The 25000-nt window shown below is 54.1% G+C and overlaps 1 protein-coding gene across 1 annotated transcript in view; it reads left to right on the forward strand.

The window, feature by feature from the left end:
• snx17 (sorting nexin 17) overlaps window positions 1–25000 on the forward strand; it is a 649426-nt gene that overhangs the window by 444443 nt on the left and 179983 nt on the right. The window lies entirely within an intron of this gene.

Below are 25000 nucleotides of genomic sequence, written 5' to 3' on the forward strand. Positions count from 1 at the left end.
GCATGGGGGTGGAAACATCATGCTTTGGGGCTGTTTTTTTCAGCAAAGGGACCAGGACGACTGATCCGTGTAAAGGAAAGAATGAATGGGGCCATGTATCGTGAGATTTTGAGTGAAAACCTCCTTCCATCAGCAAGGGCATTGAAGATGAAACGTGGCTGGGTCTTTCAGCATGACAATGATCCCAAACACACCGCCCGGGCAACAAGGAGTGGCTTCGTAAGATGCATCTCAAGGTCCTGGAGTGGCCTAGCCAGTCTCCAGATCTCAACCCCATAGAAAATCTTTGGAGGGAGTTGAAAGTCTGTGTTGCCCAGCGACAGCCCAAAACATCACTGCTCTAGAGGAGATCTGCATGGAGGAATGGGCCAAAATACCAGCAACAGTGTGTGAAAACCTTGTGAAGACTTACAGAAAACGTTTGACCTGTGTCTTTGCCAACAAAGGGTATATAACAAAGTATTGAGAAACTTTTGATATTGACCAAATAGTTATTTTCCACCATAATTTGCAAATAAATTCATTAAAATCCTACAATGTGATATTCTGGATTTTTTTTTCTCATTTTGTCTGTCATAGTTGACGAGTACCTATGATGAAAATTACAGGCCTCTCTCATCTTTTTAAGTGGGAGAACTTGCACAATTGGTGGCTGACTAAATACTTTTTTCCCCCACTGTAGATACTTTTGTACCTGTTTCCTCCAGCATCTTCAAAAGGTCCTTTGCTGTTGTTCTGGGATTGATTTGCACTTTTCACACCAAAGTACGTTCATCTCTAGGAGACAGAACGCGTCTCCTTCCTGAGCGGTATGACGGCTGCGTGGTCCCATGGTGTTTATACTTGCGTACTATTGTTTGACCAGATGAACGTGGTACCTTCAGGCATTTGGAAAGTTTGGACACACCTACTCATTCAAGGGTTTTTCTTTATTTTTACTATTTTCTTCAATGTAGCCACCCTTTGCCTTGATGACAACTTTGCACACTCTTGGCATTCTCTCAACCAGCTGCATGAGATAGTCACCTGGAATGCAGTTCAATTAACAGGTGTGCCTTGTTAAAAGTTAATTTGTGGAATTTCTTTCCTTCTTAATGCGTTTGAGCCAAACAGTTGTGTTGTGACAAGGTAGGGGTGGTATACAGAAGATAGCCCTATTTGGTAAAAGACCAAGTCCATATTATGTCAAGAACGGCTCAAATAAGCAAAGAGAAACAACAGTCCATCATTACTTTAAGACATGAAGGTCAGTCAATCCAGAAAATGTCAGGAACTTTTAAAGTTTCTTCAAGTGCAGTTGCAAAAACCATCAAGCGCTATGATGAAACTGGCTCTCATGAGGACCGCCACAGGAAAGGAAGACCCAGAGTTACCTCTGCTGCAGAGGATAGGTTTGTTAGAGTTAACTGCACCTCAGATTGCAGCCCAAATAAATGCTTCACTGTCAGAAGGTGATGTGTACGCGGCGAGTGAAGTCAGACGCAGGACACAGGGAATCAGGTAGACTACTTTACTGAATGTAACGGACAAAACAAACGTCTCCAACACTGGAGGGAAAAACACCATATGCGTAATCTGGAGAAATAGCTAGGCCGAACATCAACTAGACATACAACAATAACACACAAATAGCAAACGTGAGACAAGGGAAATTATAGGCTAAACAATCAAACATAATAGACAACAGGTGTACTACTCCAGACAAAACAAGACAAACACCGAAACATCGATCGGCGGTAGCTAGTACTCCGGGGACGACGAACGCCGAAGCCTGCCCGAGCAAGGAGGAGGAGCAGCCTCGACAGAATCCTCCCCTGACGCGGACAACCGATGTCCCAGGAAGGAGATGGACTCCTGGAAAAAACAGGCATTTCTCCGCCTTCACATACAAGTCATGCTCCAACAGCCTACCCAACACCCAACGCACCAGGGCCATGCTCGGCTGCGTTGTGGCAGAGTATATTAGAATGTCGATCAATATACACCACTACACCCTGTCCATGCAAATCCGGAAAATCTCGTCCACAAATGATTGGAAGACTGAAGGAGCATTCATTAACCCGTATGGCATGACGAGATACTCATAGTGACCCGAGGTGGTACTAAATGCTGTTTTCCATTCATCTCCTTCCCCAATGCGCACCAGGTTGTAAGCGCTCCTGAGATCCAATTTTGTGAAGAAGCGCGCTCCGTGTAATGACTCTGTCATACTCGCAATCAGAGGGAGAGGATAACTGTATTTAATGGTAAACTGATTGAGACTACGGTAATCAATACACGGGCGCAGACCTCCATCTTTCTTCTTCACAAAAATGAAACTCGAGGACGCAGGAGAAGTGGAGGGCCGTATGTATCCCTGTCCCAGAGATTCGGCGATGTATGTCTCCATAGCCGCCGTCTCCTCTTGAGACAGAGGATACACATGACTACGCGGAAGTGCAGCGGAAGTGCAGCGCCTGCCTGGAGGTCTATCGCACAATCCCCCTGTCTATGAGGTGGTAATTGAGTCGCCCTCTTCTTACTGAAGACGAGTGCCAAATCATTATACTCAGGAGGAATGTGCAGTGCGGGCATTTGGTTCGGACTTTCCACCGTTGTCGCCCCTACGGAAACACCTATACACCGCCCGACACACTGATCAGACCACTCCCTGAGAGCCCTCTGTTGCCACGAAATGTTGGGGTCTTGAGAAGTTAACCAAGGAAGCCCCCAACACCACGGGAAACGCAGGAGAGTCGATCAAATACAATTGTATAATTTCCTCATGACCCCCCTGCGTTTTCATCTTGTAAATGGCGCCGTGACCTCCCTAATCAATCCCGACCCCAAGGGCGGCTATCTAGGGCATGGATAGGGAAGGGCACATCAACTGGTATGAGGGGAATCCTAACCTATAACAGAAATTACGATCAATAAAATTCCCAGCTGCGCCTGAATCAACTAGCGCCTTATGCTGGGAGTGAGAAGAAACCTGGGGAAACACAACTTGGATACACAAGTGGACAACAGAGAGCTCTGGGTGAGTTGGGCGCGTACTCACATGGAATGACTCATCAGTGCGTGACCTGCTTGATCCCTAGGAGACCCTCCCCAGCACCGAACCGCAGTGTGTCCTCTACGGCCACAGTTGGTGCAGGGGACGGCCTCTCTCCCCGGGTCTCTCTCCTCCTCTCTCTAGCACCAGCACCTCCGAGCTCCATAGGGCTCGGCTCGGAGGTGCTGGGGGATGGAATGGACGGCCCCAGCTTCGGACGTCCGCGGGTAGCCAGCAGGGTATCCAGACGGATCGACATGTCCACCAACTGGTCGAAGCTTAAGTTGGTGTCCCTGCAGGCCAACTCTCGGCGAACGTCCTCTCGTAGGCTGCACCTATAGTGGTCGATGAGGGCCCTCTCATTCCATCCCGCATTGGCCGCCAGAGTCCGGAAATCCAGTGTGAATTCCTGCGCGCTCCTCTTCCCCTGTCTGAGATGGAACAGACGCTCCCCCGCCGCTTTCCCCTCTGGGGGATGAACGAAAACCGCCCTGAAGCGGCGGGAGAACTCTGCATAACTGACGGTGGCGACGTCTATTCCCCTCCATTTGGCATTGGCCCACTCCAAGGCCTTGCCGGACAGACAGGAGATGAGGGCGGAAACGCTCTCGTATCCCGAGGGCGCCGGGTGAATGGTTGCCAGGTAGAGCTCTACTTGGAGCAGGAATCCCTGACACCCGGCCGCGGTGCCATCATAAGCCCTCGGGAGCGAGAGCCGAATCCTACTGGACTCCGGAGATGGAACAATGGGTCTGGCCGATGGTGGTGGTATTGTTGGAGGAGGTGTGGGCAAACCTCCTCTCTCCCATCGGCTCAAAGTGTCCATTACATCCTGCATGGCGGTGCCGAGTCTCTGGATCATGGCGTCTTGGCTGCTTACGCGCTCCTCCAATGACCCCGTCGGTACCGCTGATCCTGCTGACTCCATATTGGTGTGTTATTCTGTCAGAAGGTGATGTGTACGCGGCGAGTGAAGTCAGACGCAGGACACAGGGAATCAGGTAGACTACTTTACTGAATGTAACGCACAAAACAAACGTCTCCAACACTGGAGGGAAAAACACCATATGCGTAATCTGGAGAAATAGCTAGGCCGAACATCAACTAGACATACAACAATAACACACAAATAGCAAACGTGAGACAAGGGAAATTATAGGCTAAACAATCAAATATAATAGACAACAGGTGTACTACTCCAGACAAAACAAGACAAACACCGAAACATCAATCGGCGGTAGCTAGTACTCCGGGGACGACGAACGCCGAAGCCTGCCCGAGCAAGGAGGAGGAGCAGCCTCGGCAGAATCCGTGACATTCACAGAGTTCAAGTCACAGACACATCTCAACATCAACTGTTCAGAGGAGACTGCGTGAATCAGGCCTTCATGGTCAAATTGCTGCAAAGAAACCACTACTAAAGGACAACAATAAGAAGAAGAGACTTGCTTGGGCCAAGAAACACGAGCAATGGACATTAGACAGGTGGAAATCTGTCCTTTGGTCTAATGAGTCAAATTTGAGATTTTTGGTTCCAACCGCTGTGTCTTTGTGAGACGCAGAGTAGGTGAATGGATGATCTCCGCATGTGTGGTTCCCACCGTGAAGCATGGAGGAGGAGGTGTGATGGTGTGGGGGTGCTTTGCTGGTGACACTGTCTGTGATTTATTTAGAATTCAAGGCACACTTAACCAGCATAGCTACCACAGCATTCTGCAGCGATACGCCATCCCATCTGGTTTGCGCTTAGTGGGACTATCATTTGTTTTTCAACAGGACAATGACCCAAAACACACCTCCAGACTGTGCAAGGGCTATTTGACCAAGAAGGAGATTGATGTAGTGCTGCATCACGGTTATTATATTGTTTAGGACCTTGAGCGTGGCTGAGGTGCACCCATGACCAGCTCGGAAACCAGATTGCATAGCGGAGAAGGTACGGTGGGATTCGAAATGGTCAGTGATCTGTTTGTTAACTTGGCTTTCAAATACTTTCGAAGGGCAGGGCAGGATGGATATAGGTCTGTAACAGTTTGGATCTAAAGTGTCACCCCCTTTGAAGAGGGGGATGACCGCCATATGGATGTCAAATAAAAAACAGGACCCACAGGGAAAGTTCTCCCAGACCTCCTGTCATGTGTCTGCAAATGCCTCACTATTACCTGTACTGTATTCAGGAAGTATTCAGGAAGTATTCAGACCCCTTGAATTCTTCCACATTTTGTTACATTACAGCCTTATTAGTCCCGTGTAGCTCAGTTGGTAGAGCGTGGCGTTTGCAATGCCAGGGTTGTGGGTTCGATTCCCACGGGGGGCCAGTATGAAAATGCATGCACTCACTAACTGTAAGTCGCTCTGGATAAGAGCATCTGCTAAAATGTAAATTGATTCAATTGTTTTTTCCCCTCATCAATCTACACACAAAACCCATAATGACAAAGCAAAAACAGGTTTTTAGAAATGTTTCCAAATGTATGAAAAACAAACAACTGAAATATCACATTTACATAAGTATTCAGACCCTTTTTCTCAGTACTTTGTTGAAGCACCTTTGGCAGCGATTACAGCCTTGAGTCTTCTTGGGTATGATGCTACAAGCTTGGCACACATGTATTTGGGGAGTTTCTCCCATTCTTCTCTGCAGATCCTCTCAAGATCTGTCAGGTTGGATGGGGAGCGTCGCCGCACAGCTATTTTCAGGTCTCTCCAGAGATGTTAGATCGGGTTCAAGTCCGGGCTCTGGCTGGGCCACTCAAGGACATTCAGAGACTTGTCCCAAAGCCACTGCTGCATTGTCTTGGCTGTGTATAGGGTCGTTGTCCTGTTGGAAGGTGAACCTTCACCCCAGTCTGAGGTCCTGAGCACTCCGGAGCAGGTTTTCGTCAAGGATCTCTCTGTACTTTGCTCCGTTCAACTTTCCCTCGATCCTGACTAGTCTCCCACTCCCTTCCGCTGAAAAACATCCCCACAGCATGATGCTGCTACCACCATGCTTCTACGTAGGGATGGTGCCAGGTTTCCTCCAGAAGTGACGCTTGGCATTCAGGCCAAAGAGTTCAAGCTTGGTTTCTCATGGTCTGAGAGTCTTTAGGTGTCTTTTGGAAAACTCCAAGCGGGCTGTCATGTGCCTTTTACTGAGGAGTGGCGTTCGTCTGGCCACTCTACCACAAAGGGCTGATTAGCTGAGGTGGGCTTGGGTCATTGGACTCCAATCAAGTTGTAGAAACATCAAGGATGATCAATGTAAACAGGATGCAACTGAGCTCAATTCCGAGTCTCACAGCAAAGGGTCTGAATACTTTCCGAATGCACTTACCATTTGACCTGGGCCCATTGGGTTCAAATGGTATATAGAGAATAGGGTAGTTACCTCATCCCCCCATCACCTCTCCACCTCATCACCCCATCACCTCTCCACCTCATCCCCCATCACCTCTCCACCTCATCCCCCCATCTCTCCACCTCATCCCCGATCACCTCTCCACCTCATCCCCCCATCTCTCCACCTCATCCCCCATCACCTCTCCACCTCATCCCCCATCAGCTCTCCTCCTCATCCCCCATCACCTCTCCACCTCATCCCCATCACCTCTCCATCTCATCCCCCATACCTCTCCACCTCATCCCATCACCTCTCCACCTACCCCCCCATCACCTCTCCACCTCATCCCCCATCACCTCTCCAGCTCATCCCCCATCACCTCTCCACCTCATCCCCCATCACCTCTCACCTCATCCCCATCACCTCTCACATCATCCCCCATCACCTCTCCACCTCATCCCCCATACCTCTCCACCTCATCCCCCATCGCCTCTCCACCTCATCCCCCCATCGCCTCTCACCTCATCCCCCCATTCTCCACCTCATCCCCCCATACCTCTCCACCTCATCCCCCCATCCTCTCACCTCATCCCCCATCACCTCTCCACCTAATCAGCCCATCACCTCTCCACCTCATCACCCCATCGCCTCTCCACCTCATCCCCCATCACCTCTCACCCTCATCCCCCTTCATCCTCTCCACCTCATCCCCCATACCTCTCCACCTCATCCCCACATCACCTCTCCACCTCATCCCCATCCTCTCCACCTCATCACCCCATCACCTCTCCACCTCATCCCCATCACCTCTCCACCTCATCCCCCATCACCTCTCCACCTCATCCCCCATCACGTCTCCACCTCATCCCCATCACCTCTCCACCTCATCACCCCATCACCTCTCCGTCTCATCCCCATCACCTCCCCTCATCCCCCATACCTCTCCACCTCATCACCCCATCAACTCTCCACCTCATCCCTATCACCTCTCCACCTCATCCCATCACCTCTCCACCTCATCAGCCCATCACCTCTCCACCTCATCACCCCAGTACCTCTCCACCTAATCACCCCCATCACCTCTCCACCTCATCCCCAATCACCTCTCCACCTCATCCCCCATCACCTCTCCACCTCATCCCCCCATCACCTCTCCACCTCATCCCCATCACCTCTCCACATCATCCCCCATCACCTCTCCACCTCATCCCCATCACCTCTCCACCTCATCACCCCCTCTCCACCTCATCCCCCATCACCTCTCCACCTCATCCCCATCACCTCTCCACCTCATACCCCCATCACCTCTCCCACCTCATCACCCCATACCTCTCCACCTCATCACCCCATCACCTCTCCACCTCATCCCCATCACCTCTCCACCTCATCCCCCATCACCTCTCCACCTCATCACCCCATCACCTCTCCACCTCATCCCCCCATCACCTCTCCACCTCATCCCCCCCCCATACCTCGCCACCTCATCCCCCCCAATCACCTCTCCACCTCATCCCCCCATCACCTCTCCACCTCATCACCCCATCAACTCTCCACCTCATCCTATCACCTCTCACTCATCCCATCACCTCTCCACCTCATCACCCCATCACCTCTCCACCTCATCACCCCATTACCTCTCCACCTCATCACCCCATCACCTCTCCACCTCATCCCCCATCACCTCTCCACCTCATCCCCATAACCTTTCCACCTCATCCCCCATCACCTCTCCACCTCATCCCCCATCACCTCTCCACCTCATCCCCATCACCTCTCCAGCTCATCCCCATCACCTCTCCACCTCATCCCCCATCACCTCTCCACCTCATCCCCCATCCGTCTCCACCTCATCCCCATCACCTCTCCACCTCATCCCCATCACCTCTCCAACTCATCACCCAATCACCTCTCCACCTCATCCCCCATCACCTCTCCACCTCATCCCCCATCACCTCTCCATCTCATCCCCCATCACCTCTCCACCTCATCCCCATCACCTCTCCACCTCATCCCCCATCACCTCTCCACCTCATCACCCCATCACCTCTCCTCCTCATCCCCATCACCTCTCCACCTCATCACCCTATCACCTCTCCACCTCATCCCCATCACCTCTCCACCTCATCTCCATCAACTCTCCACCTCATCACCCTATCAGCTCTCCACCTCATCCCCATCAACTCTCCACCTCATCCCCATCACGTCTCTACCTCATCCCCATCACCTCTCCACCTCATCCCCCATCACCTCTCCACCTCATCCCCCATCACGTCTCTACCTCATCCCCCATCACCTCTCCACCTCATCACCCCATCACCTCTCCACCCTCATCCCCCATCACATCTCCACATCATCCCCATCACCTCTCCACCTCATCACCCCATCCCTCTCCACCTCATCACCCCATCACCTCTCCACCTCATCCCCCATCACCTCTCCACCTCATCACCCTATCACCTCTCCACCTCATCCCCATCAACTCTCCACCTCATCCCCCATCACGTCTCCACCTCATCCCCATCACCTCTCCACCTCATCCCCATCACCTCTCCACTCATCCTCATCACCTCTCCACCTCATCACCCCATCACCTCTCCACCTCATCACCCCATCACCTCTCCACCTCATCCCCCATCACGTCTCCACATCATCCCCATCACCTCTCCACCTCATCCCCCCATCCCCTCTCCACCTCATCCCCCCATCACCTCTCCACCTCATCCCCCCATCACCTCTCCACCTCATTCCCATCACCTCTCCACCTCATCCCCATCACCTCTCCACCTCATCACCCCATCACCTCTCCACCTCATCCCCCCATCCCCATCCCCTCTCCACCTCATCCCCCATCACCTCTCCACCTCATCCCCCATCACCTCTCCACCTCATCCCATACCCTCTCCACCTCATCCCCATCACCTCTCCACCTCATCACCCCATCACCTCTCCACCTCATCCCCCCATCCCCTCTCCACCTCATCCCCCATCACCTCTCAACCTCTCCACCTCATCCCCCATCACTCTCCACCTCATCCCCATCACCTCTCCACCTCATCACCCCATCACCTCTCCTCCCTCATCCCCATCACCTCTCCACCTCATCACCCCATCACCTCTCCACCTCATCCCCATCACCTCTCCACCTCATCCCCATCACCTCTCCACCTCATCACCCTATCACTCTCCACCTATCCCCATCAACTCTCCACCTCTCATCCCCCATCCGTCTCTACCTCATCCCCCATCACCTCTCCACCCTCATCCCCCATCACCTCTCCACCTCATCCCCATCACGTCTCCACCTATCCCCCCATCACCTCTCCACCTCATCACCCCATCACCTCTCCACCTCATCCCCATCACCTCTCCCACCCTCATCACCCCATCACCTCTCCACCTCATCACCCCATCACCTCTCCACCTCATCCCCCATCACCTCTCCACCTCATCACCCTCTCACATCTCCCACCTCATCCCCATCAACTCTCCACCTCATCCCCATCAAATCTCCACCCATCCCCATCACCTCTCCACCTCATCCCATCACCTCTCCACCATCCCCCATCACCTCTCCACTACCCCATCACCTCTCTCCTCATCCCCATCACCTCTCACCTCATCCCCATCACCTCTCCACCTCATCTCCATCAGCTCTCCCACCTCATCACCCTATCACCTCTCCACCTCATCCCCATCAACTCTCCACCTCATCCCCCATCCGTCTCTCTACCCATCCCCATCACCTCTCCACCTCATCCCCATACCTCCTCCACCTATCCCCATCACGTCTCCACCTCATCCCCCCATCACCTCTCCACCTCATCACCCCATCACCTCTCCACCTCATCCCCCATCACGTCTCCCACCTCATCCCCATCACCTCTCCACCTCATCACCCCCATCACCTCTCCACCTCATCACCATCACCTCTCACCTCATCCCCCATCCCTCTCCACCTCATCACCCTATCACCTCTCACACCTCATCCCCATCAACTCTCCACCTCATCCCCCATCGCGTCTCCACCTCATCCCCCATCCTCTCCTCTCATCCCCATCACCTCTCAACCTCACATCACCCTCCACCTCATCACCCCATCACCTCTCCACCTCATCACCCCATCACCTCTCCACCTCATCCCCCATCCGTCTCCACTCATCCCCATCACCTCTCACCTCATCCCCCCATCCCATCTCACCTCATCCCCCATCACCTCTCCACCTCATCCCAAATCACCTCTCCACCTCATCCCCATCACCTCTCCACCTCATCCCCATCACCTCTCCACCTATCCCCCCACTCCACCTCATCCCCCATCACCTCTCTCACCTCATCCCCCATCACCTCTCCACCTCATCCCCATCACCTCTCACCTCATCCCCATCACCTCTCCACCTCATCCCCCATCACCTCTCCACCTCATCCCCCATCACCTCTCCACCCTCATCCCCCATCACCTCTCCACCTCATCACCCCATCCCCTCTCCACCTCATCCCCCATCCCCTCTCCACCTCATCCCCATCCCCTCTCCACCTCATCCCCCATCACTCTCTCACCTCATCCCCCATCCCCTCTCCACCTCATCCCCCATCACCTCTCCCACCTCATCACCCCATCACCTCTCCACCTCATCCCCATCCCTCTCCACCTCATCCCCCCATCACCACTCCACCTCATCACCCCATCCCCTCTCCACCTCATCCCCCATCCCTCTCCACCTCATCCCCATCCACCTCTCCACCTCATCCCCATCACCTCTCCACCTCATCACCCCATCACCTCTCCACCTCATCCCCATCACGTCTCCACCTCATCACCCCATCCCTCTCCACCTCATCCCCATCCCCTCTCCACCTCATCCCCATCACCTCTCCACCTCATCCCCCATACCTCTCACCTCATCCCCATCCCCCTCTCCACCTCATCCCCATCCCCTCTCCACCTCATCCCCCCATCACCTCTCCACCTCATCCCCATCCCCTCTCCACCTCATCCCCCATCACCTCTCCACCTCATCACCCCATCACCTCTCCACCTCATCCCCCATCTCTCCACCTCATCCCCCATCCCCTCTCCACCTCATCCCCCATCCCCTCTCCACCTCATCCCCATCCCTCTCAACTCATCCCCATCACCTCTCCACCTCATCACCCCATCACCTCTCCACCTCATCCCCCATCCCCTCTCCACCTCATCCCCCCCATCACCTCTCCACCTCATCACCCCATCCCCTCTCCACCTCATCCCCCATCCCCTCTCCACCTCATCCCCCCATCACCTCTCCACCTCATCCCCCATCACCTCTCCACCTCATCACCCCATCACCTCTCCACCTCATCCCCCATCCCCTCTCACCTCATCCCCATCACTCCTCTCACCTCAAACCCATCACCTCTCCACCTCATCCCCCATCCCCTCTCCACCTCATCCCCATCCCTCTCACCTCATCCCCATCACTCTCCACCTCATCTCCATCAACTCTCCACCTCATCACCCTATCACCTCTCCACCTCATCCCCATCAACTCTCCACCTCATCCCCCATCACGTCTCTACCTCATCCCCATCACCTCTCCACCTCATCCCCCATCACCTCTCCACCTCATCCCCATCACGTCTCCACCTCATCCCCCATCACCTCTCCACCTCATCACCCCCATCACCTCTCCACCTCATCCCCCATCATCTCCACCTCATCCCCATCACCTCTCCACCTCATCACCCCATCACCTCTCCACCTCATCACCCCATCACCTCTCCACCTCATCCCCCATCACCTCTCCACCTCATCACCCTATCACCTCTCCACCTCATCCCCATCAACTCTCCACCTCATCCCCCATCACGTCTCCACCTCATCCCCCATCACCTCTCCTCTCATCCCCATCACCTCTCAACCTCATCCCCATCACCTCTCCACCTCATCACCCCATCACCTCTCCACCTCATCACCCCATCACCTCTCCACCTCATCCCCCATCACGTCTCCACCTCATCCCCATCACCTCTCCACCTCATCCCCACATCCCCTCTCCACCTCATCCCCCATCACCTCTCCACCTCATCCCAAATCACCTCTCCACCTCATCCCCATCACCTCTCCACCTCATCCCCATCACCTCTCCACCTCATCACCCATCACCTCTCCACCTCATCCCCCATCCCTCTCCACCTCATCCCCCATCACCTCTCCACCTCATCCCCCATCACCTCTCACCTCATCCCCCATCACCTCTCCACCTCATCCCCCATCACCTCTCCACCTCATCACCCCATCCCCTCTCCACCTCATCCCCCCATCCCTCTCCACCTCATCCCCATCCCCTCTCCACCTCATCCCCCATCACCTCTCCACCTCATCCCCCATCCCCTCTCACCTCATCCCCCCATCACCTCTCCTACTCATCACCCCATCACCTCTCCACCTCATCCCCATCCCCTCTCACCTCATCCCCCATCACCTCTCCCACCTCATCACCCCATCCTCTCCACCTCATCCCCATCCCCTCTACCTCATCCCCATCACCTCTCCACCTCATCCCCATCACCTCTCCACCTCATCACCCCATCACCTCTCCACCTCATCCCCCATCACGTCTCCACCTCATCACCCCATCCCTCTCACCTCATCCCCATCCCTCTCACCTCATCCATCATCCTCTCCACCTCATGCCCCATCACTCTCCACCTCATCCCCCATCCCCTCTCCACCTCATCCCCCATCCCTCTCCACCTCATCCCCCATCACCTCTCCACCTCATCCCCCCATCCCCTCTCCACCTCATCCCCATCCCCTCTCCACCTCATCACCCCATCACCTCTCCAACTCATCCCCCCATCTCTCCACCTCATCCCCCATCCTCTCCACCTCATCCCCCATCACCTCTCCACCTCATCCCCCATCACCTTCCACCTCATCCCCATCACCTCTCCACCTCATCCCCCATCACCTCTCCACCTCATCCCCCATCACCTCTCCACCTCATCCCCCATCACCCCTCTCACCTCATCACCCCATCCCCTCTCCACCTCATCCCCCATCCCCTCTCCACCTCATCCCCATCCTCTCCACCTCATCCCTATCACCTCTCACCTCATCCCCCATCCCCTCTCCACCTCATCCCCCCATCACCTCTCCACCTCATCCCCCCATCACCTCTCCACCTCATCCCCCATCCCCTCTCACCTCATCCCCCATCACCTCTCCACCTCATCACCCCATCCCCTCTCCACCTCATCCCCCATCCCCTCTCCACCTCATCCCCATCACCTCTCCACCTCATCCCATCACTCTCCCTCATCACCTCTCCACCTCATCCCCCATCACGTCTCCACCTCATCCCCCCATCCCCTCTCCACCTCATCCCCATCCCCTCTCCACCTCATCCCCATCACCTCTCCACCTCATCCCCCATCACCTCTCCACCTCATCCCCCATCCCCTCTCCACCTCATCCCCCATCCCCTCTCCACCTCATCCCCCATCACCTCTCCACCTCATCCCCCATCCCCTCTCCACCTCATCCCCCATCACCTCTCACCTCATCACCCCCATCACCTCTCCACCTCATCCCCCCATCTCTCCACCTCATCCCCCATCCCCTCTCCACCTCATCCCCCATCCCCTCTCCACCTCATCCCCCATCCCCTCTCCAACTCATCCCCATCACCCCAACTCATCCCCATCACCTCTCCACCTCATCACCCCATCACCTCTCCACCTCATCCCCCATCCCCTCTCCACCTCATCCCCCATCACCTCTCCACCTCATCACCCCATCCCCTCTCCACCTCATCCCCCATCCCCTCTCCACCTCATCCCCCATCACCTCTCCACCTCATCCCCCATCACCTCTCCACCTCATCACCCCATCACCTCTCCACCTCATCCCCCATCCCCTCTCCACCTCATCCCCATCACCTCTCCACCTCAAACCCATCACCTCTCCACCTCATCCCCCATCCCCTCTCCACCTCATCCCCATCCCCTCTCCACCTCATCCCCATCACCTCTCCACCTCATCTCCATCAACTCTCCACCTCATCACCCTATCACCTCTCCACCTCATCCCCATCAACTCTCCACCTCATCCCCATCACGTCTCTACCTCATCCCCATCACCTCTCCACCTCATCCCCCATCACCTCTCCACCTCATCCCCATCACGTCTCCACCTCATCCCCCCATCACCTCTCCACCTCATCACCCCATCACCTCTCCACCTCATCCCCCATCACATCTCCACCTCATCCCCATCACCTCTCCACCTCATCACCCCATCACCTCTCCACCTCATCACCCCATCACCTCTCCACCTCATCCCCATCACCTCTCCACCGCATCACCCTATCACCTCTCCACCTCATCCCCATCAACTCTCCACCTCATCCCCCCATCACGTCTCCACCTCATCCCCATCACCTCTCCTCTCATCCCCATCACCTCTCAACCTCATCCCCATCACCTCTCCACCTCATCACCCCATCACCTCTCCACCTCATCACCCCATCACCTCTCCACCTCATCCCCATCACGTCTCCACCTCATCCCCATCACCTCTCCACCTCATCCCCACATCCCCTCTCCACCTCATCCCCCATCACCTCTCCACCTCATCCCAAATCACCTCTCCACCTCATCCCCATCACCTCTCCACCTCATCCCCATCACCTCTCCACCTCATCACCCCATCACCTCTCCACCTCATCCCCCCATCCCCTCTCCACCTCATCCCCCATCACCTCTCCACCTCATCCCCATCACCTCTCCACCTCATCCCCCATCACCTCTCCACCTCATCCCCCATCACCTCTCCACCTCATCACCCCATCCCCTCTCCACCTCATCCCCCATCCCCTCTCCACCTCATCCCCATCCCCTCTCCACCTCATCCCCCATCACCTCTCCACCTCATCCCCATCCCCTCTCACCTCATCCCCATCACCTCTCCTACTCATCACCCCCATCACCTCTCCACCTCATCCCCCATCCCCTCTCCACCTCATCCCCCATCACCTCTCCACCTCATCACCCCATCCCCTCTCACCTCATCCCCCATCCCTCTCCACCTCATCCCCATCACCTCTCCACCTCATCCCCATCACCTCTCCACCTCATCACCCCATCACCTCTCCACCTCATCCCCCATCACGTCTCCACCTCATCACCCCATCCCCTCTCCACCTCATCCCCATCCCCTCTCCACCTCATCCACATCACCTCTCCACCTCATGCCCCATCACCTCTCCACCTCATCCCCCATCCCCTCTCCACCTCATCCCCCCATCCCCTCTCCACCTCATCCCCCATCACCTCTCCACCTCATCCCCCCATCCCCTCTCCACCTCATCCCCCCATCACCTCTCCACCTCATCACCCCATCCCCTCTCCACCTCATCCCCCATCTCTCCACCTCATCCCCCATCCCTCTCTCACCTCATCCCCCATCCCCTCTCCACCTCATCCCCCATCCCCTCTCCAACTCATCCCCATCACCTCTCCACCTCATCACCCCATCACCTCTCCACCTCATCCCCCATCCCCTCTCCACCTCATCCCCATCACCTCTCCACCTCATCACCCCATCCCCTCTCCACCTCATCCCCCATCACGTCTCTACCTCATCCCCATCACCTCTCCACCTCATCACCCTATCACCTCTCCACCTCATCACCCATCACCTCTCCACCTCATCCCCATCACGTCTCCACCTCATCCCCATCACCTCTCCACCTCATCACCCATCACCTCTCCACCTCATCCCCATCACCTCTCCACCTCATCACCCCATCCCCTCTCCACCTCATCCCCCATCCCTCTCACCTCATCCCCCATCCCCTCTCCACCTCATCCCCCATCCCCTCTCCACCTCATCCCCATCACCTCTCCACCTCATCCCCCATCACCTCTCCACCTCATCACCCCATCCCCTCTCCACCTCATCCCCCATCCCCTCTCCACCTCATCCCCCATCACCTCTCCACCTCATCCCCCATCACCTCTCCACCTCATCACCCCATCACCCTCTCACCTCATCCCCCATCCCCTCTCCACCTCATCCCCATCACCTCTCCATCTCATCCCCCATCACCTCTCCACCTCATCCCCATCCCTCTCCACCTCATCCCCCATCACCTCTCCACCTCATCCCCCATCCCCTCTCCACCTCATCCCCCATCCCCTCTCCACCTCATCCCCCCATCACCTCTCCACCTCATCCCCCATCCCCTCCCACCTCATCCCCATCACCTCTCCACCTCATCCCCCATCCCCTCTCCACCTCATCACCCCATCCCCTCTCCACCTCATCCCCATCCCCTCTCCACCTCATCCCCCATCACCTCTCCACCTCATCCCCCATCACCTCTCCACCTCATCACCCCATCACCTCTCCACCTCATCCCCCATCCCCTCTCCACCTCATCCCCATCACCTCTCCACCTCATCCCCATCACCTCTCCACCTCATCCCCCATCCCCTCTCCACCTCATCCCCCATCCCCTCTCCACCTCATCCCCATCACCTCTCCACCTCATCCCCCATCACCTCTCCACCTCATCCCCCATCACCTCTCCACCTCATCCCCCATCACCTCTCCACCTCATCCCCCATCACCTCTCCACCTCATCCCCCATCCCCTCTCCACCTCATCCCCATCACCGCTCCACCTCATCCCCATCCCCTCTCCACCTCATCCCCCATCCCCTCTCCACCTCATCCCCCATCCCCTCTCCACCTCATCCCCCATCACGTCTCCACCTCATCCCCCATCCCCTCTCCACCTCATCCCCCATCACGTCTCTACCTCATCCCCCATCACCTCTCCACCTCATCCCCCATCCCCTCTCCACCTCATCCCATCCCCTCTCCACCTCATCCCCCATCCCCTCTCCACCTCATCCCCCATCACGTCTCCACCTCATCACCCTATCACCTCTCACCTCATCCCCCATCCCCTCTCCACCTCATCCCCATCACCTCTCCACCTCATCCCCATCACCTCTCCACCTCATCCCCCATCCCCTCTCCACCTCATCCCCCATCCCTCTCCACCTCATCCCCATCACCTCTCCACCTCATCCCCATCACCTCTCCACCTCATCCCCCATCCCCTCTCCACCTCATCCCCCCATCCCCTCTCCACCTCATCCCCATCACCTCTCCACCTCATCCCCCATCACCTCTCCACCTCATCCCCATCACGTCTCTACCTCATCCCCATCACCTCTCCACCTCATCCCCCATCCCTCTCCACCTCATCCCCCATCCCCTCTCCACCTCATCCCCCATCACGTCTCCACCTCATCACCCTATCACCTCTCCACCTCATCCCCCATCCCCTCTCCACCTCATCCCCATCACCTCTCCACCTCATCCCCATCACCTCTCCACCTCATCCCCCATCCCCTCTCCACCTCATCCCCCATCCCCCTCTCCCCCTCATCCCCATCACCTCTCCACCTCATCCCCATCACCTCTCCACCTCATCCCCCATCCCCTCTCCACCTCATCCCCCATCCCCTCTCCACCTCATCCCCATCACCTCTCCACCTCATCCCCCATCACTCTCCACCTCATCCCCATCACGTCTCTACCTCATCCCCATCACCTCTCCACCTCATCACCCTATCACCTCTCCACCTCATCACCCATCACCTCTCCACCTCATCCCCATCACGTCTCCACCTCATCCCCATCACCTCTCCACCTCATCACCCATCACCTCTCCACCTCATCACCCATCACGTCTCCACCTCATCCCCCATCCCCTCTCCACCTCATCCCCATCACCTCTCCACCTCATCCACATCACCTCTCCACCTCATCCCCATCACCTCTCCACCTCATCCCCCATCACCTCTCCACCTCATCCCCCATCCCCTCTCCACCTCATCCCCATCACCTCTCCACCTCATCCCCATCACCTCTCCACCTCATCACCCCATCACCTCTCCACCTCATCCCCCATCCCCTCTCCACCTCATCCCCCATCCCCTCTCCACCTCATCCCCCATCCCCTCTCCACCTCATCACCCCCATCCCCTCTCCACCTCATCCCCCATCCCCTCTCCACCTCATCCCCATCACCTCTCCACCTCATCCCCCCATCACCTCTCCACCTCATCACCCCATCCCCTCTCCACCTCATCCCCATCACCTCTCCACCTCATCCCCCATCCCCTCTCCACCTCATCCCCCATCACCTCTCCACCTCATCACCCTATCCCAATCTAGAGTATATATCACCATAGAGCCCCAGTTGCCGTAGTCGCGCACTCCCCGGGTTGCCATTGCATCACACGGACCCAACAGCGAGGACTGTGTCCCTGGGGAACTCAGTTGCTATGGGCAATGCTACAGCACCAAGGTCTGGGGCCTTCATCTACTCTACTTCCTCCTTTCTCCAATAGGCTTATAGACTGATGCATTGTTATCTAGTGAAGTTATCGTATACATTTTGTACAGAGTGAGTGAGTGAGTGAGTGCTAGGATTTGCACCTGTGTTTTTGTTTTTGTGCCATTGTCTCTCTCTCTCTCTCTCTCTCTCTCTCTCTCTCTCTCTCTCTCTCTCTCTCTCTCTCTCTCTCTCTGTCTCTCGGTCTCTCTCTCTCTCTCTCTCTCTCTCTCTCTCTCTCTCTCTCTCTGTCTCTCTCTCTCTCTCTCTCTCTCTCTGTCTCTCTCTCTGTCTCTCTCTGTCTCTATCTGCATTTCTCTCTCTCTCTCTCTCTCTCTCCCTCTCTCTCTCTCTCTCTCTCTCTGTCTCTCGGTCTCTCTCTCTCTCTCTCTCTCTCTCTCTCTCTCTCTCTCTCTCTCTCTCTCTCTCTCTCTCTCTCTCTCTCTCTCTCTCTCTCTCTCTCTCTCTCTCTCTCTCTCTCTCTCTCTCTCTCTGTCTGTCTGTCTGTCTGTCTGTTTTTCTCTCTCTCTCTCTTTCTGTCTCTCTCTCACTCTCTGTCTCGCTCTCTGTCTGTCTGTCTGTTTTTTTTCTCTCTCTCTGTCTCTGTCTCTGTCGCTCCCTCTCTCTCTCTCTCTCGCTCTCTCTCTCTGTCTCTCAGGCAGATGGGCCCAGTAGACAGCAATAACAGGTGCCTCTGTGTGTGTGTGTGGGTGTGTGTGTTTGTGTGTATGTGTGTCTGGAGTTCAGGCTTGTGGCTACTTTAGATGGAGGAATTCCTAATGTGAAAGTCTGCTTCTGTTTCTGGACTCTCAGTCTTCACCTCCTCTTCCTGCCTACACCTACACACTTACACACACACACACACACACATACACACACACACACACACACACACACACACACTTTACACTCGCTTGCACGTACAGCTGACATACACAGTAAAATTCATTCATGGAGTTGAAACTCTAGTTTTCATTTTGGACTATTTTCACTTCACTATTATGACTGTAGAACAACAACACTGTATCTACAGGCATCCAACCAGCACACCAACCACCAACCACCAACCATCCAACCAGCACACCAACCACCAACAACCAACCATCCAACCAGCACACCAACCACCAACCATCCAACCAGCACACCAACCATCCAACCAGCACACCAACCACCAAACATCCAACCAGCACACCAACCACCAACCATCCAACCAGCACAACAACCACCAACCATCCAACCAGCACACCAACCATCCAACCAGCACACCAACCACCAACCATCCAACCACCAACCAGCACACCAACCACCAACCACCAACCACCAACCACCAACCATCACACCAACCACCAACCACCAACCACCAACCACCCAACCAGCACACCAACCATCCAACCACCAACCACCAACCACCAACCACCCAACCAGCACACCAACCACCAACCACCAACCACCAACCACCACACCAACCACCAACCATCAACCACCAACCAGCACACCAACCACCAACCACCAACCACCAACCAGCACACCAACCATCCAACCACCAACCACCAACCACCAACCACCCAACCAGCACACCAACCACCAACCACCAACCACCACACCAACCACCAACCACCAACCACCAACCAGCACACCAACCATCCAACCACCAACCATCCAACCAGCACACCAACCACCAACCACCAACCATCCAACCATCCAACCAGCACACCAACTACCAACCACCAACCAGCACACCAACCACCAACCACCAACCACCAACCAGCACACCAACCACCAACCACCAACCACCAACCATCCAACCAGCACACCAACCACCAACCACCAACCATCCAACCAGCACACCAACCACCAACCACCAACCATCCTACCAGCACACCAACCACCAACCACCAACCATCCAACCAGCACACCAACCACCAACCACCAACCAGCACACCAACCACCAACCACCAACCACCAACCACCAACCACCAACCACCAACCACCAACCACCAACCATCCAACCAGCACACCAACCACCAACCACCAACCATCCAACCAGCACACCAACCACCAACCACCAACCATCCAACCAGCACACCAACCACCAACCAGCAACCATCCAACCACCAACCACCAACCACCAACCATCCAACCAGCACACCAACCACCAACCACCAACCATCCAACCAGCACACCAACCACCAACCACCAACCACCAACCACCAACCATCCAACCAGCACACCAACCACCAACCACCAACCATCCAACCAGCACACCAACCACCAACCACCAACCACCAACCAGCACACCAACCACCAACCACCAACCATCCAACCAGCACACCAACCACCAACCATCCAACCAGCACACCAACCACCAACCATCCAACCAACTAGTTATCCAACCAACCAGTTATCCAACCAACCAGTTATCCAACCAACCAGCTATCCAACCAACCAGTTATCCAACCAGCCGGTTATCCAACCAACCGGTTATCCAACCAACCAGCTATCCAACCAACCAGTTATCCAACCAACCAGCTATCCAACCAACCAGCTATCCAACCAACCATTTATCCAACCAACCAGTTATCCAATCAACCAGTTATCCAACCAACCGGTTATCCAACCAACCAGCTATCCAACCAACCAGTTATCCAACCAACCAGTTATCCAACCAACCAGTTATCCAACCAACCAGCTATCCAACCAACCAGCTATCCAACCAACCGGTTATCCAACCAAGCAGACATTTCTATCAGCTACAATACAGATAGAGTTTCAGAGAGGAGGGATTCAGGAATAGCTGGAATAGCTGGAATAGCTGGAATAGCAGTAATTGTCACTTTATGATATCAATTACAAAATCCTAAACTGAGACACATACATCATTAAAATAATCCTGCAGCAAAAGGATCTGATTATTTTATTCTGTGGGGTAAGGTGTGGGGACTGAATCCCGAACTGGAATTGGACATCATGCAATCACGTCAACGGGAGATTTGTGTTAAAGTTACTTCCACAGATTCCAGGTCAGGATTCATTCCCAACAGTTTAATCAAATGTTCTGTTGTTGTATTTTGATTGTTGCTGGGTTTAGAGTTTATATCTAGTATTTCTGTCTCTGTATCCGTATCCCCCTGAGATTTAAGGGCCTTCATGTTGGCTCCAGGGGCCCGGTATGGTGCAGATGGCTGGAGGGGGGATGTGAGAACTGGTGGAGGTGATAAATATAGCCCCTGGTCCCTCGCAGGAAGACAGGCCTCCTCTAGAGACTCAACATACAGTGCACCTCGTACACTGAGCATGTGTGTGTGTGTGTGTGTGTGTGTGTGTGTGTGTGTGTGTGTGTGTGTGTGTGTGTGTGTGTGTGTGTGTGTGTGTGTGTGTGTGTGTGTGTGCGATAGAGAGAGAGAGAGAGAGAGAGAGAGAGAGAGAGAGAGAGAGCGAGAGAGAGAGAGAGAGCGAGAGAGAGAGAGAGAGAGAGAGAGAGAGAGGGGAGAGAGAGAGAGAGAGAGAGAGAGACAGAGAGACAGAGAGTGTGAGAGAGAGAGAGAGAGAGAGAGAGAGAGAGAGAGAGAGAGAGAGAGAGAGAGAGAGAGAGAGAGAGAGAGAGGTGTCAGAGAAGAAACAAGCAACAAGTGGTAGAACGAGAGAAGGGATATGGAGGGATAAAGAATAAGAAACAAACAAGGTCTTTACACCACTCCAGCCGACGCTTGGCATTGCGCATGGTGATCTTAGGCTTGTGTGCGGCTGCTCGGCCATGGAAACCCATTTCATGAAGCTCCCAACGAACAGTTATTGTGCTGACGTTGCTTCCAGAGGCAGTTTGGAACTCTGTAGTGAGTGTTGCAACTGAGGACAGACGATTTTTACGCTCTACGCGCTTCAGCACTCGGCGGTCCCGTTTTTGTGTGGCCGACCACTTCGCAGCTGAGCCATGTTACTCCTAGACGTTTCCACTTCACAATAACAGCACTTACAGTTGACCGGGGCAGCTCTAGCAGGGCAGAAATTTGACGAACTGACCTGTTGGAAAGGAGGCATCCTATGACGGTGCCACGCTGAAAGTTACTGAGCTCTTCAGTAACGCCATTCTACTGCCAGTGTTTGTCTATGGAGATTGCATGGCTGTGTGCTCGATTTTATACACCTGTCAGCAGCGGTTGTGGCTGTAATAGCCCAATCCACTAATTTGGCCATGTAGTGTACCAAGAAAAGAAAACGTTTTTTGTCAAGTTCCTTAAAATGTGCTGAGAATGTTTCCAAAGCCAACTCTCTATCCTGCATAATTCCCAGAAAGTTGTGGGAAGGTTGTATGCAAAATATGCATAGGACAACCACGCTATCGCCAAGCTCTAGGAAACAAATGGTTCTCAGAACGTTATGTGCTAGCTGGGGAGTGTGTGTGTGTGTTGATGAAGGGCAGATGTATTTGAATACTACAGAGTGAAGTATATTTGAATACTACAGAGTGAAGTATATTTGAATACTACAAAGTGAAGTATATTTGAATACTACAGAGTGAAGTATATTTGAATACTACAGAGTGAAGTATATTTGAATACTACAGAGTGAAGTATATTTGAATACTACAGAGTGAAGTATATTTGAATACTACGGAGCTACAGCTAGCTTTATAAACATTATTGTAGATGAGAAGGTAACTTTCGTTCATTCTACATTTCTGGTCATCCCTGTGAGTCAATGGCTAAAACCTCAAACCAAAAATTTGGCCCACTGGACCAATCGATTTTTTACGTTCTCGCTAACGAAAGTTTGAAAACTAGTCAATCTCAATGACTAGTTGTGGAATTGTCGGTTTGACATATTACAACAACAACGAAATTACTGCAAACAACAATTACCTCGGACATCATTGCCAATAGAGAAAAAGATTTCATAGTTTCCCTTCGAAATTCGATGTATTATGGATGAATGTCTATTTTTGACTCATTCATTCTGCGTGGTTACAGGGTTCAAAAAGAAACAACTCAAAAGGTTAACAGTTTAGGTATTAATTCTGAGTGGTTAAGGTCAGGGCTATTGTTTGGGGGAGGTTCTGGAAACCAACCGACCTCATACCATCAAGTATCATCAAGTATCATCAAGTATTCTCACGGCTTGCTAGAGCATTGTGAACTGCCGTAGTGCAGTGGTCCGAGCATCACGCTCAGGCTCCGAGCACCATCAATCAATCAAATGTATTTATAAAGCCCTTTTTAAATCAGTAGTTGTCGCAAAGTGCCTATACAGAAACTCAGCCTAAAACCCCAAACAGCAATCAATGCAGATGTAGAAGCGCGGTGGCTAGGAAAAACTCCCTAGAAAGGCAGGAACCTAGGAAGAAACCTAGAGAGGAACCAGGCTCTGAGGGGTGGCCAGTCCTCTTCTGGCTGTCTGGTGGAGACATTCTTTAAAAATTGGACGAGCGCAGAGGAAGGTATACTGTGTATCAACGTTCTCGGGACCTTTTCAAACGTCCGAAAGTCTATTTCTAGTGATCAGGCTGCAATAGAACCACTGATAGAACAGCATAATACTATATGTACTGCAATGCTTTTTACCTCACCTCCACCCTGCTCACCTCCACCCTGCTCACCTCCACCCTGCTCACCTCCCCCCTGCTCACCTCCACCTTGCTCACCTCCACCCTGCTCACCTCCACCCTGCTCACCTCCACACTGCTCACCTCCACCCTGCTCACCTCCACCCTGCTCATCTCCACCCTGCTCACCTCCACGCTGCTCACCTCCACCCTGCTCACCTCCACCCTGCTCATCTCCACCCTGCTCACCTCCACGCTGCTCACCTCCACCCTGCTCACCTCCACCCTGCTCACCTCCATCCTGCTCACCTCCACCCTGCTCACCTCCACCCTGCTCACCTCCATCCTGCTCACCTCCACCCTGCTCACCTTCACCCTGCTCACCTCCATCCTGCTCACCTCCACCCTGCTCACCTCCATCCTGCTCACCTCCACGCTGCTCACCTCCACCCTGCTCACCTGCTCACCTCCACCCTGCTCACCTCCACCCTGCTCACCTCCACCCTGCTCACCTCCTTTAGACCTTCCTCTCCTCCATGCTGTTTCCCCTAATGAGGATTCCGTCTTTAAAATATCATACAACACAAACCACTCAGACAAAGATATCATTTAAAAAAGACTTTATTGACTAGGCAGTATACAAAAGTATCAAAAACACATGAAAACCTGGCCTGTTGAAATGCTTTTATAAAAATGTATTTGTACTGAACT

The sequence above is a fragment of the Coregonus clupeaformis genome, chromosome 33 (assembly GCF_020615455.1).
Source record: "Coregonus clupeaformis isolate EN_2021a chromosome 33, ASM2061545v1, whole genome shotgun sequence".
Lineage (NCBI taxonomy): Eukaryota > Metazoa > Chordata > Actinopteri > Salmoniformes > Salmonidae > Coregonus > Coregonus clupeaformis.